Source organism: Scyliorhinus torazame, chromosome 17 (genome assembly GCF_047496885.1).
Source record: "Scyliorhinus torazame isolate Kashiwa2021f chromosome 17, sScyTor2.1, whole genome shotgun sequence".
Classification (NCBI taxonomy): domain Eukaryota; kingdom Metazoa; phylum Chordata; class Chondrichthyes; order Carcharhiniformes; family Scyliorhinidae; genus Scyliorhinus; species Scyliorhinus torazame.
Genome location: NC_092723.1, coordinates 1,124,970 through 1,135,208, shown reverse-complemented (window position 1 = coordinate 1,135,208; position 10,239 = coordinate 1,124,970). Strand labels below are relative to the sequence as shown.

General features: G+C 47.3%; 1 long non-coding RNA gene across 1 annotated transcript; it reads left to right on the top strand.

Annotated features, from left to right (window-relative positions):
* The first annotated feature begins 241 nt into the window (after positions 1 to 241).
* LOC140393497 (uncharacterized) lies at positions 242 to 7,694 on the top strand. Its single transcript, XR_011935625.1, has 3 exons — positions 242 to 419; positions 4,297 to 4,457; positions 7,664 to 7,694. It is a non-coding gene; the product is annotated as an uncharacterized lncRNA (long non-coding RNA).
* Positions 7,695 to 10,239: the final 2,545 nt, after the last annotated feature.

Here is a 10,239-nt window from a genome sequence, read left to right as displayed (position 1 = left end):
TAATATTTTACCGGCTCCCCGCCTCCTCCTGCCCCCCCCACCTCCCCCCCCCACCCCCCCCCCCCCCCCCAGCCTCCCCATGCCTCCCAATCTGCCTACCAAGGGCAAGTAAGTTCCCACCCTGTGTGGTGTAGTTACAATGCACATCTACGCAAGATATATTCTTTGCTGTAATCAATGATACTGATCTATGAAACCTTGTGATAACCTTTCAAAATAATCGGTTATTTATTAACTAAAGCATTTCAACTCCAAACCACCCACTAACTAGAAACAGTGGAACATCAGTTTGAGTGAGGAAGAATTATCGTTGACGATACTGCATCTTGATTGTCTTGCGATGATAAATTTGAACATGGCAATCATTTTGAGCTGTGGGATGATATCATTGCTTCTCTTTGAGTGTCAGGCAAATGACTGTAAGTATCAACACTTTCATAACATTTCTTCAGGCAATCTGTCTCCCGCTGTGTTGTCCCTCGCTCCCTCCGTTACTCCCACGTGTGGTATGGAGTCAGTCCCTGGTTGAGGATAGATTGGTGATCTGATTCTTTCTCTGCCACGTTGATGTCTGTACCCAGCGTCCGTTAACCATTGCCAATTAGCAACTGTCAGCTTTACAATCTCTGTCATGAACTTTGCATCACTCCCCCTGAGGCAGAGCTGGGTCACGGAACAAGATAACAATTTTGTTCCTTCAAACCAATTCTTTTGTCAATGATTCCAAAATTGTCATCTAGCCTTTGCTGCCTTTGTGTGATATTCGAGTGATGGTATTTGGAATGATTTCCACCAGGGTAATTAAACAATTGGAAAAAGGCATTTCGGTGAGAAGAATGTCAATTTTAGCCCAACCTTCTCAGTGGAAACTGCATTTGTGTTTGAAATGCTCCTGATTACTTCCCCATCCCAGAATTGCCCCTGATTCTGCCTATCGAAGGGCAGCTGAGACAGCCATGCAAAGCAGTCAGTGTCCTCATTGACATATAAGATATAGGAGCAGAATTAGGCCATTTGGCCCATCGAGTCTGCTCCGCCATTCGATCATGGCTGATATGTTTATCAGCCCCATTCTCCTGCATTTTCCCCGTAACCCCTGATATGGAGAATAAATAAGAACTAGGAGCAGGAGTAGGCCATCTGGCCCCTCGAGCCTGCTCCGCCATTCAATGAGATCGTGGCTGATCTTTTGTGGACTCAGCTCCACTTTCCGGCCCGAACACCATAACCCTTAATCCCTTTATTCTTCAAAAAACTATCTATCTTTATCTTAAAAACATTTAATGAAGGAGCCTCTACTGCTTCACTGGGCAAGGAATTCCATAGATTCACAACCCTTTGGGTGAAGAAGTTCCTCCTAAACTCAGTCCTAAATCTACTTCCCCTTATTTTGAGGCTATGCCCCCTAGTTCTGTTTTCACCCGCCAGTGGAAACAACCTGCCCGCATCTATCCTATCTAGTCCCTTCATAATCTTATATGTTTCTATAAGATCCCCCCTCATCCTTCTAAATTCCAACGAGTATAGTCCCATCCTACTCAACCTCTCCTTGTATTCCAACCCCTTCAGCTCTGGGATTAACCTAGTGAATCTCCTCTGCACACCCTCCAGTGCCAGTATGTCCTTTCTCAAGTAAGGAGACCAAAACTGAACACAATACTCCAGCTGTGGCCTCACTAACACCTTATACAATTGCAGCAGAACCTCGCTAGTCTTAAACTCCATCCCTCTAGCAATGAAGGACAAAATTCCATTTACCTTCTTAATCACCTGTTGCACCTGTAAACCAACTTTTTGCGACTCATGCACTAGCACACCCAGGTCTCTCCGCACAGCAGCATGTTTTAATATTTTATCATTTAAATAATAATCCCTTTTGCTGTTATTCCTACCAAAATGGATAACCTCACATTTATCAACATTGTATTCCATCTGCCAGACCCTAGCCCATTCACTTAGCCTATCCAAATCCCTCTGCAGACTTCCAGTATCCTCTGCACTTTTTGCTTTACCACTTATCTTAGTGTCGTCTGCAAACTTGGACACATTGCCCTTGGTCCCCAACTCCAAATCATCTATGTAAATTGTGAACAGTTGTGGGCCCAACACTGATCCCTGAGGGACACCACTAGCTACTGATTGCCAACCAGAGAAACACCCATTAATCCCCACTCTTTGCTTTCTATTAATTAACCAATCCTCTATCCATGCTACTACTTTACCCTTAATGCCATGCATCTTTATCTTATGCAACAACCTTTTGTGTGGCACTTTGTCAAAGGCTTTCTAGAAATCCAGATATACCACATCCATTGGCTCCCCATTATCTACCGCACTGGTAATGTCCTCAAAAAATGGGGAGTAATGAAGTCAACCAGTTATAACTGTTAATTTACCACAGGCCTGTGTGTGAAAATGCTGTGGCTTTTTTGCCAGGTAAAGTAAAGGGAGAAGGGGATCCTAGACCAGGTGAGACAATTTAAGATAAATTCTTTAATTTTCCCTATGATGTTGAAGGAGTCAAATGTTCCCCTGAGCGCAAGGAAAATTGAGGCCATTGCAGCTCCAGGCTGCCTCCTGTTTCCCTCCTGGCAGATGCTCCCTGAATCGTCCTTGTCACATTTACTTGAGTGTGAATGAACAACCATCAGCCACTTGCTTTTTTATGTAAACCAGTGGGAAGTGAATTTGCAACGTGTAAATGAGTTAAACTTGGCAACGGGTTAATGAGTTAAACTTGCTTCAACCTGATTTTTGCTGCTGCAGGTTTTTATCTTTCCCAGCTCCCCACCAACGAGGAACTCACATGGGTCAAAATCAGGGCTGGAACATTCTGCCTATCAGGCACCAAACTGATACCAGCACATCTGTAGGAATCAAACTTTCATTCTGTTAAAAAGAGAGGTATAAAAGTGAAAATTCCCTGCACACGGCAAAAATTAACACACGGCGTAAGATCAAATAAAAGGTCACAACCGTTTCAGGAGCTTTATAAGTGTGTGTTATAACTGAACAGATTATAATGAAAGTGGTTTTAATTGAAAGGATTGTGAGGAAGCTGGTTACTTGTGTCTTTTTTTATTTGAAACTATCTCTGCAGCTAACCAAAACAGAAAATAAATAACAAGCGGTTTAGTCATTTTATTGATTGAAACGTAAGGGGCCAAAGTACTCCTGCACCAAAGTAACTTTTGAAAGGGATTTTAAACAATTCTTCCCTTGATATTTTGATAGGTTTACAATGCCAGCCCTACATCCAGGATCATCAAACCCAGTGAAATTTAAAATCCAGTGTCAGTGACTCCCCGTTTGCAACGGAATTGGGGGGGGGGGCGCCGCTTTTGCGATGCGCCACCCCCTCCAAAACGTGTACTCACAAAGTACGCTGCATGCTGTATGAACGGCCTCAGGAAGTTACCTGAGGCCCTCCCCCTGATGCTCCGCCCCCAACAGTACGAGTTCCCAACGGCGTGGGACTCTCATAATATTTTTTGTCGGGAACGCAGTGTGGCGGCTGCGGACTCAGTCCAGCGCCACCACAGTCGGGAGAGAGCCGATCTGCGGGCAGGGGGGCACGATTCCGCAGGCCGGGTCCGTGCCTGGCCGGCACCATGATGCGCGGCCACGGACCCGGCAATTCTCTGGCCGTATCGGCAGCGAGAGCCAGGGCTTCCACGCTGCCTTCCTGCTAGCCCCACACCAAACGGAGGACCGGTGGCCGTTTGTTACGATTTTTCAGTCGTAAAGCATCCCCGTTCCCAAGCCGATGTCAGGACATAGCCTGAAAATCGGGGAATCCAGCCCCTGATCTTTGACATTGAATCATAGAATCATAGAATTTACAGTGCAGAAGGAGGCCATTCGGCCCATCAAGTCTACACTGGCCCTTGGAAAGGGCACCCTACTTAAGCCCACGACTCCACCCTAACCCCATAACCCAGTAACTCCACCTAATCTTTTTGGACACTAAGGGGTAATTTAGCATGTCCAATCCACCTAACCTGCACATCTTTGGACTATGGGAGGAAACCGGAGCACCCGGAGGAAACCCACGCACACATGGGGAGGATGTGCAGACTCCGCACAGACAGTCACCTGAGGCCGGAATTGAACCTGGGTCCCTGGCGCTGTGAAGCCACAGTGCTGACTTACTTTGAAGCAAAGTAAGAATTTACATTTATATAGGGCCTTCCAAAACGTCAGGATACCACAGAACGATTGACAGTTAATAGTATTACCATCTTACAATATATGTACCCAGGCAAGTGATTAATAATAATATGGATGCATCTTGAGTATTTTTACAGAAACCGGAGGCTGTAAGGTTCCTGTCTCGATTCCGCAGAGCTAACCATTTCGCAGAGGAATTTAAAGCTGGCAATCTGGAAAGAGAGTGCTTGGAAGAAACTTGTTCCAAAGAAGAGGTCCGAGAGATTTTTGAAGATGATGTTCAAACAGTAAGTCCGAAGCTTTAAGACTCATTTTAGTCTTTTATCATTTTCACTGTTTCTTTCTCATTTTCTTTCTTTCTCTGATCACATGACTGAGAGGGTTTCAGCTGCTCAGAATAATGAGGTTACCCCTGTGGGACAGAGCTGAATAATGAGGTTACCCCTGTGGGACAGAGCTGGTACAGCACCCCCGCTTCCCCTCCTAGACAGATGTTTTACGTTTATTGATAACTCAAGAACACAAAAGAATCAGCAACATACTAAAAACAGTCACAAAATTCAGTATTATGCAAAAAACATTTACAAGACACCAAAAACAAATAAAATCACTGTAGTGATCTGTACATCTGTACATACATCTGCACATACACCAGGGACTGCAGCACAGATGTAACAGCCACAGCATCACTAGAGGGCATCAGAGACGGGTGTAAAGGGTCGAGCCCAAGGTAGGATCTGCCTCTTTCTGAAGCACAGGGCTAGTGAGCAGCAGCAGACAGAGACAGCTCAGCATAGGCAGCTTACCTTAGCTTCACTGGTCATACCTCTTGACTGTATTACATCTGGTTAAGCTCTGGAAACAGAACAAACCCATTGAATAGTGTATTGTGTTAACTGGAAGTCTACAATCTTTATTCAGACTTAGAGAATAACATAATCACCTGCTCTCAAGCCAGCACATACTCACCAACCCTGCCCCCCACCCCCCACCCCTACCTGGAGGCCCCAACGGTACCCTCACATCAGCGGAAAGGCAGCACATACCCACTGGAAAAGGACACACCGTCGCCCTGCCCTAGTCCCACATTGGTGGAAAGGTGCCCAAATGGGCAGTGCAGACCATCAGAAAAGGATACACCAATACGGGGCACAGTGTGAGACAGAGAGAGAGAGAGAGAAAGAGAGACAGAGAGAGAGAGACAGAGAGAGAGAGAGACAGAGAGAGACAGAGAGAGAGCGAGAGAGACAGAGAGAGAGAGAGAGACAGAGAGAGAGAGAGAGACAGAGAGAGAGAGACAGACAGAGAGAGAGAGACAGAGAGAGAGAGAATTCCCTTTACAAAGAAAACACAAAATACCACAAGAAACACAACAAAACACAGGCAGAGAGATGATGCTGAACACATTAATGATCTCAGGCTAAATTTTTCCTACAAGTGAAAACATTCTCTCCACGTCCACTCTATCCAGGCCATGCAGTATCCTGTAAGTTTCAATGAGATCCACCCTCATCCTTCTAAACTCCAACAAGTACAGACTCAGATTCCTCAACCGTTCCTCATACGACAAGTTCTTCATTCCAGGGATCATTCTTGTGAACCTCCTCTGGACCCTTCCAAGGCCAGAACATCCTTCCTTAGATACGGGGCCCCAAACTGCTCATAATACTCCAATTGGAGCCTTATTTAGCTCCTGATCTTGTATTCCAGCCCTCTCGGCATGAATGCTAACATTGCATTTGCCTTCCTAACTGCCGACTGAACCTGCACGTTAACCTTAAGAGAATCGTGAACAAGGACTCCCAAGTCCCTTTGTGCTTCTGATTTCCTAAGCATCTTCCCATTTAGAAAATAGTCTATGCCTCCATTCCTCCTTCCAAAGTGCATAACCTCACACTTTTCCACATTGTATTCTATCTGCCACTTCTTTGCCCACTCTCCTAGCCTGTCCAAGTCCTACTGCAGCCCCCTCTGCTTCCTCAATACTACCTGCCCCTCTACAGATCTTTGTATCATCTGCAAACTTAGCAACAGTGTCTTCAGTTCCTTCTTCCAGATCGTTAATGTGTTCAGCATCATCTCCCTGCCTGCTCTTCCTCTCAGTCTTACTGACCCTACTCTCTTGTTCCCCCGCAGTTATTTCTCCTGCTGACCTATTCCTTTGAATCCCACTCTCTGCCACACAAGTTTAAACTCTCCTGAATGACACTAGTAAACCCCCCAGCCAGGATATCGGTGCCCCTCCAGTTTAGATGCATCCCATCCTTCTTGTACAGATCCCACCTGCCTCGGACGAGATCCCAATGATCCAGATGATCCAAGTCCTACACCAGCTTTTTAGCCACATGTTTAGCTGCACTATCCTCCTATTTCTAGCCTCACTGGCACGTGGCACAGGGAATAATCCCGAGATTACAACCCTTGAGGCCCTGCTTTTAAAATTTACGACCTAACTCCCTGAAGCCCCCCTGCAGGACCTCATCACTCTTCCTGCCTATCTCGTTACTACCTATGTGTACTACGACCTCTGGCTGTTCACCGCCCCCCTTAGAAAGCCTCCATGCCCATTCAGAGACATCTTTGACCCTGGCACCAGGGAGACAACATACCATTCTGGAGTCTCTTTCACATCCACAGAAGTGTCTATCTGTGCCCCTTACTACAGAATCCCCGATAACTAGCGCTTCCTGCACTTTGCCCTTCCCTGCTGAGTTGCGGTGCCACTGTTCTGGCTGTTATTGTTTTCCCCTGATAGGCTATCCCCCTCAACCGTATCCAAAACGGTATACTTGTTAGAGAGGGGGACAGCCACAGGGGATTCCTGCACTGACTGCCTGCCCTTTCTAGCGGTCACCCATCTGTCTGCCTGTACCTAGAGTGTGACCCTGTCTCTAAAACTCCTATCTGTGATGCAACCACCTACTGCTTCAACCGATCCATGCAATCTGTGAGGAGCTGCAATTATGTACACATCCTGCAGATGCAGTTGTCCAGAATGCTGGAAGCTTCATGGACCTCCCACAACTCACAGATGAAGCACGTTACCCTGCTGACTGTCATTTCTCGCACTAATTAATGAATTGATATAAAATAAATACTTATCAAATCCTTACTAAGTGTACTTGCCTTTGACCAAAAAAATAATTGGTATGGGATTGAATTTAAACTTTATACAAGAAACATTTTCAAACAAAGTTACATTTTAAGAAGTTGACTGCAGTAAAGAATGGAAACTGAATGTAGTTGTTTGTCTTATTGCTGTTTGGAGTGTGAAGCCTGGCCTCTGTGGTTGCTTGAATAACACACTTAATATTTAAAGTTTTTGTGCAGAGATTTCACTTTGCCACAGACAATCTTAACAGTCCTGGCAATTCTGAACCCTGCAACAATTAAACCCTGATTGGCCTGAGACTGGGTTTAATTCAGATCAACTGGATTGTGACATGAAATTACATGGATTTTAATGATCATTTTTTTCCCCCCTCTCTTCAAGAATTTGTTCTGGGACTTCTACACAGGTACGTGTTCTTTAACCTATCTCAATATCTAACTAGTTGTTTGCTGGAACTGAACTTGAATATTGCTGAAAAAGGACACATCTTGTTGAATCTTTGCTTCTTGCACTCTTCAGGACAATTTGTTAGAATCCAAAATGTTATGGGAGCAATAATTTCTACTGCATGAGAAGAGAGTGATGATTAGTTGACAAGTGGATTCTGATTGGCAGAGGCATTGCCATGGAGAATGCACCAAATAGCTGATGACCAACAGTTAACTGCCAGACTTTGATTCAATTCAAACCAGGCAGATTGATACTGATTGGTCAAGGCATTGCCCTGAGGAATGAACCAGAGAATGGTTGTTGCCAGTCTGCTTGGTTGAAGAAAGGACAATGTGTGTACCTGCTCTATCTGTCTGCAAAGAACAGAGTCCCATGGATTAAAATATGTCACTTCCAGCACGGATAGGTGAGACACACTGTGAGCCTGACCAATAATCTTGAATAGGTTGTCAGTGTAATTCCAGCACGGATCGTTTAGCAAATGTTGTCCAATTGCAAAATTGCATCCAATGTTGGAAATTGTTCTGAGTTTTGAAAACACCACCTGGTTGGGTATAGTTTGTACTTTGCCTGTTGTAAACAACCATAATAACTGTAGTTTAATGCGACCTGCCAGCCTTTGGAAGGTAGGATCTACATAGCGGGCATCACACAAACTTTGAAATTCATAGACCACATTAGTCGTTAGTGTAATAGGCAGAATTGCCACAATTCTCTGCTTTGCAGAGATTGGCCTCAAGTGTAGGAGCTGGTGTTGGCATTGCCTGGCACCCAGGCCAACACTGCAATGGTGGCGTCCATGGTAGAAAGCCTGGAGCAAGAAGTCCTAGTCATGTCTGAAGACCTCCAAGGCTTGGGTCACACTGCGATGTCCATGGCTGAGGCACACAACAAGAGGGTACACTCATAGATGGACATGTCCCAGGTGCAGATAGACATTGCTGTGACACTCCAGATCTTGGTCCAGTCTCCCAGGACCATGGCTGAGGGCATCAAGAGTATGGGCCATATGCTGAGGGACCTGTAGTAGTCACAGAGGGACATATCTGAGCACTGAGAGACATGGCCCAACCACAGAGAGACATGACCCAGCCACAGAGCTCCTTGACTGAGGGCATCGACACGATGGTTCAGACAATGGTGGGCCTCCAGGATTGGCAGCACCAGATGGTGTTGAGGACTCTGGAGCTCACTCCAGCTGCCCCTCGATCCCATGGAGTAGCCCATGGGCCAGCGAGCACCCTGAGGGAGAAGGAAATAATGGGGCCCATCACAGGGCCTTCCACCAGGGAGACTCTGGAAGCCATCCCCCGCCTAATACCAGTGCATCTCCTGGGCAGCAGGCGAACTAGGTGGCATGTCTCACCTGTGACACCCAGAAGTCTGCTGGGTTCCTCCAGATCCAGGCCCTTCAGAGGATGCCCTCTAAGGGTATCACAGGCCAGAAGGCCCGAAAAGCAGTTGGCCGCCTCCACATCTGATGTGCTGGAGGGACGCCTACACCGAGTGGGAGGCCATGGAAGACCGGACCTCTGAACCTCCCACAGACCCTCCAGCCTGACCCAGAAGTGACAGGCCATCAGAGCACCTGTCTGAGACATCCTGATAAAAGCAACCCCAAACCTCATTCCCTCTCCCACCGCCCTCTCCACCATATCCCAGAAGGAAGTGCTCCCAACGTCCACTCAGGGATGAGCTGGGGGGGTCAGTGGTTTGTCATCAGAACAACAGGAGTCAGATTTTCTCAGATAATGAGGAGCATCAGAGCTCACCTCACAGCAAGTCGTCATCATCCTCCGTCCCTCAGAGGCAACTCAGGCCCATCGACCTGGTCCGATGCTGAGATAACCATGGAGGGGGGCAGGGGGGCGACCTGGTTGTGAGAAGGGGAAAAAGGTGAAGGGAAGGAGGGGAGCAAGGGTGATGGGAGGGAGGGGAAGAGTAATGGGAGGGGGAGGGGAGGGTAATGGGAAGGGGGAGGGTAATGGGAGGGGGAGGGGAGGGTAATGGGAGGGGGAGGGGAGGGTAATGGGAAGGGGAGGGTAACGGGAGGGGAGGGTAACGGGAGGGGGAGGGGAGGGTAACAGGAGGGGGAGGGTAACGGGAGGGAAATGGGAGGGGGGAAGGGGTGAGGAAGAGATCTCCATTCTGCTGAAATCTCATGGTCAGCCTGCATGTGAGGGCTGACCAACCGTCACCATTGCCGCTGCAGGTGCATCGTTGATGAACCATGACAGGAATCTTGCACAGTCGCTTACCCTGCCTCATCTCCCCTATTGTTCGCCCACAGCCTCCGCAGAGTCTGGGTGAGCCCTACCTTCACTCCCCCAGCAATGCTGAGTCTCATGTTGTGGTGAGAGTGGATGGTCCTGAGCGGCCTCATACCTTGTGACTCAGGCCCTGCCTATGACGACCTCTTGCTCTGAAACATGATTGGACATGTTGGGGCAGCACGGTAGCACAAGTGATTAGCACTGTGGCTTCACAGCGCCAGGGTCCCAGGTTCG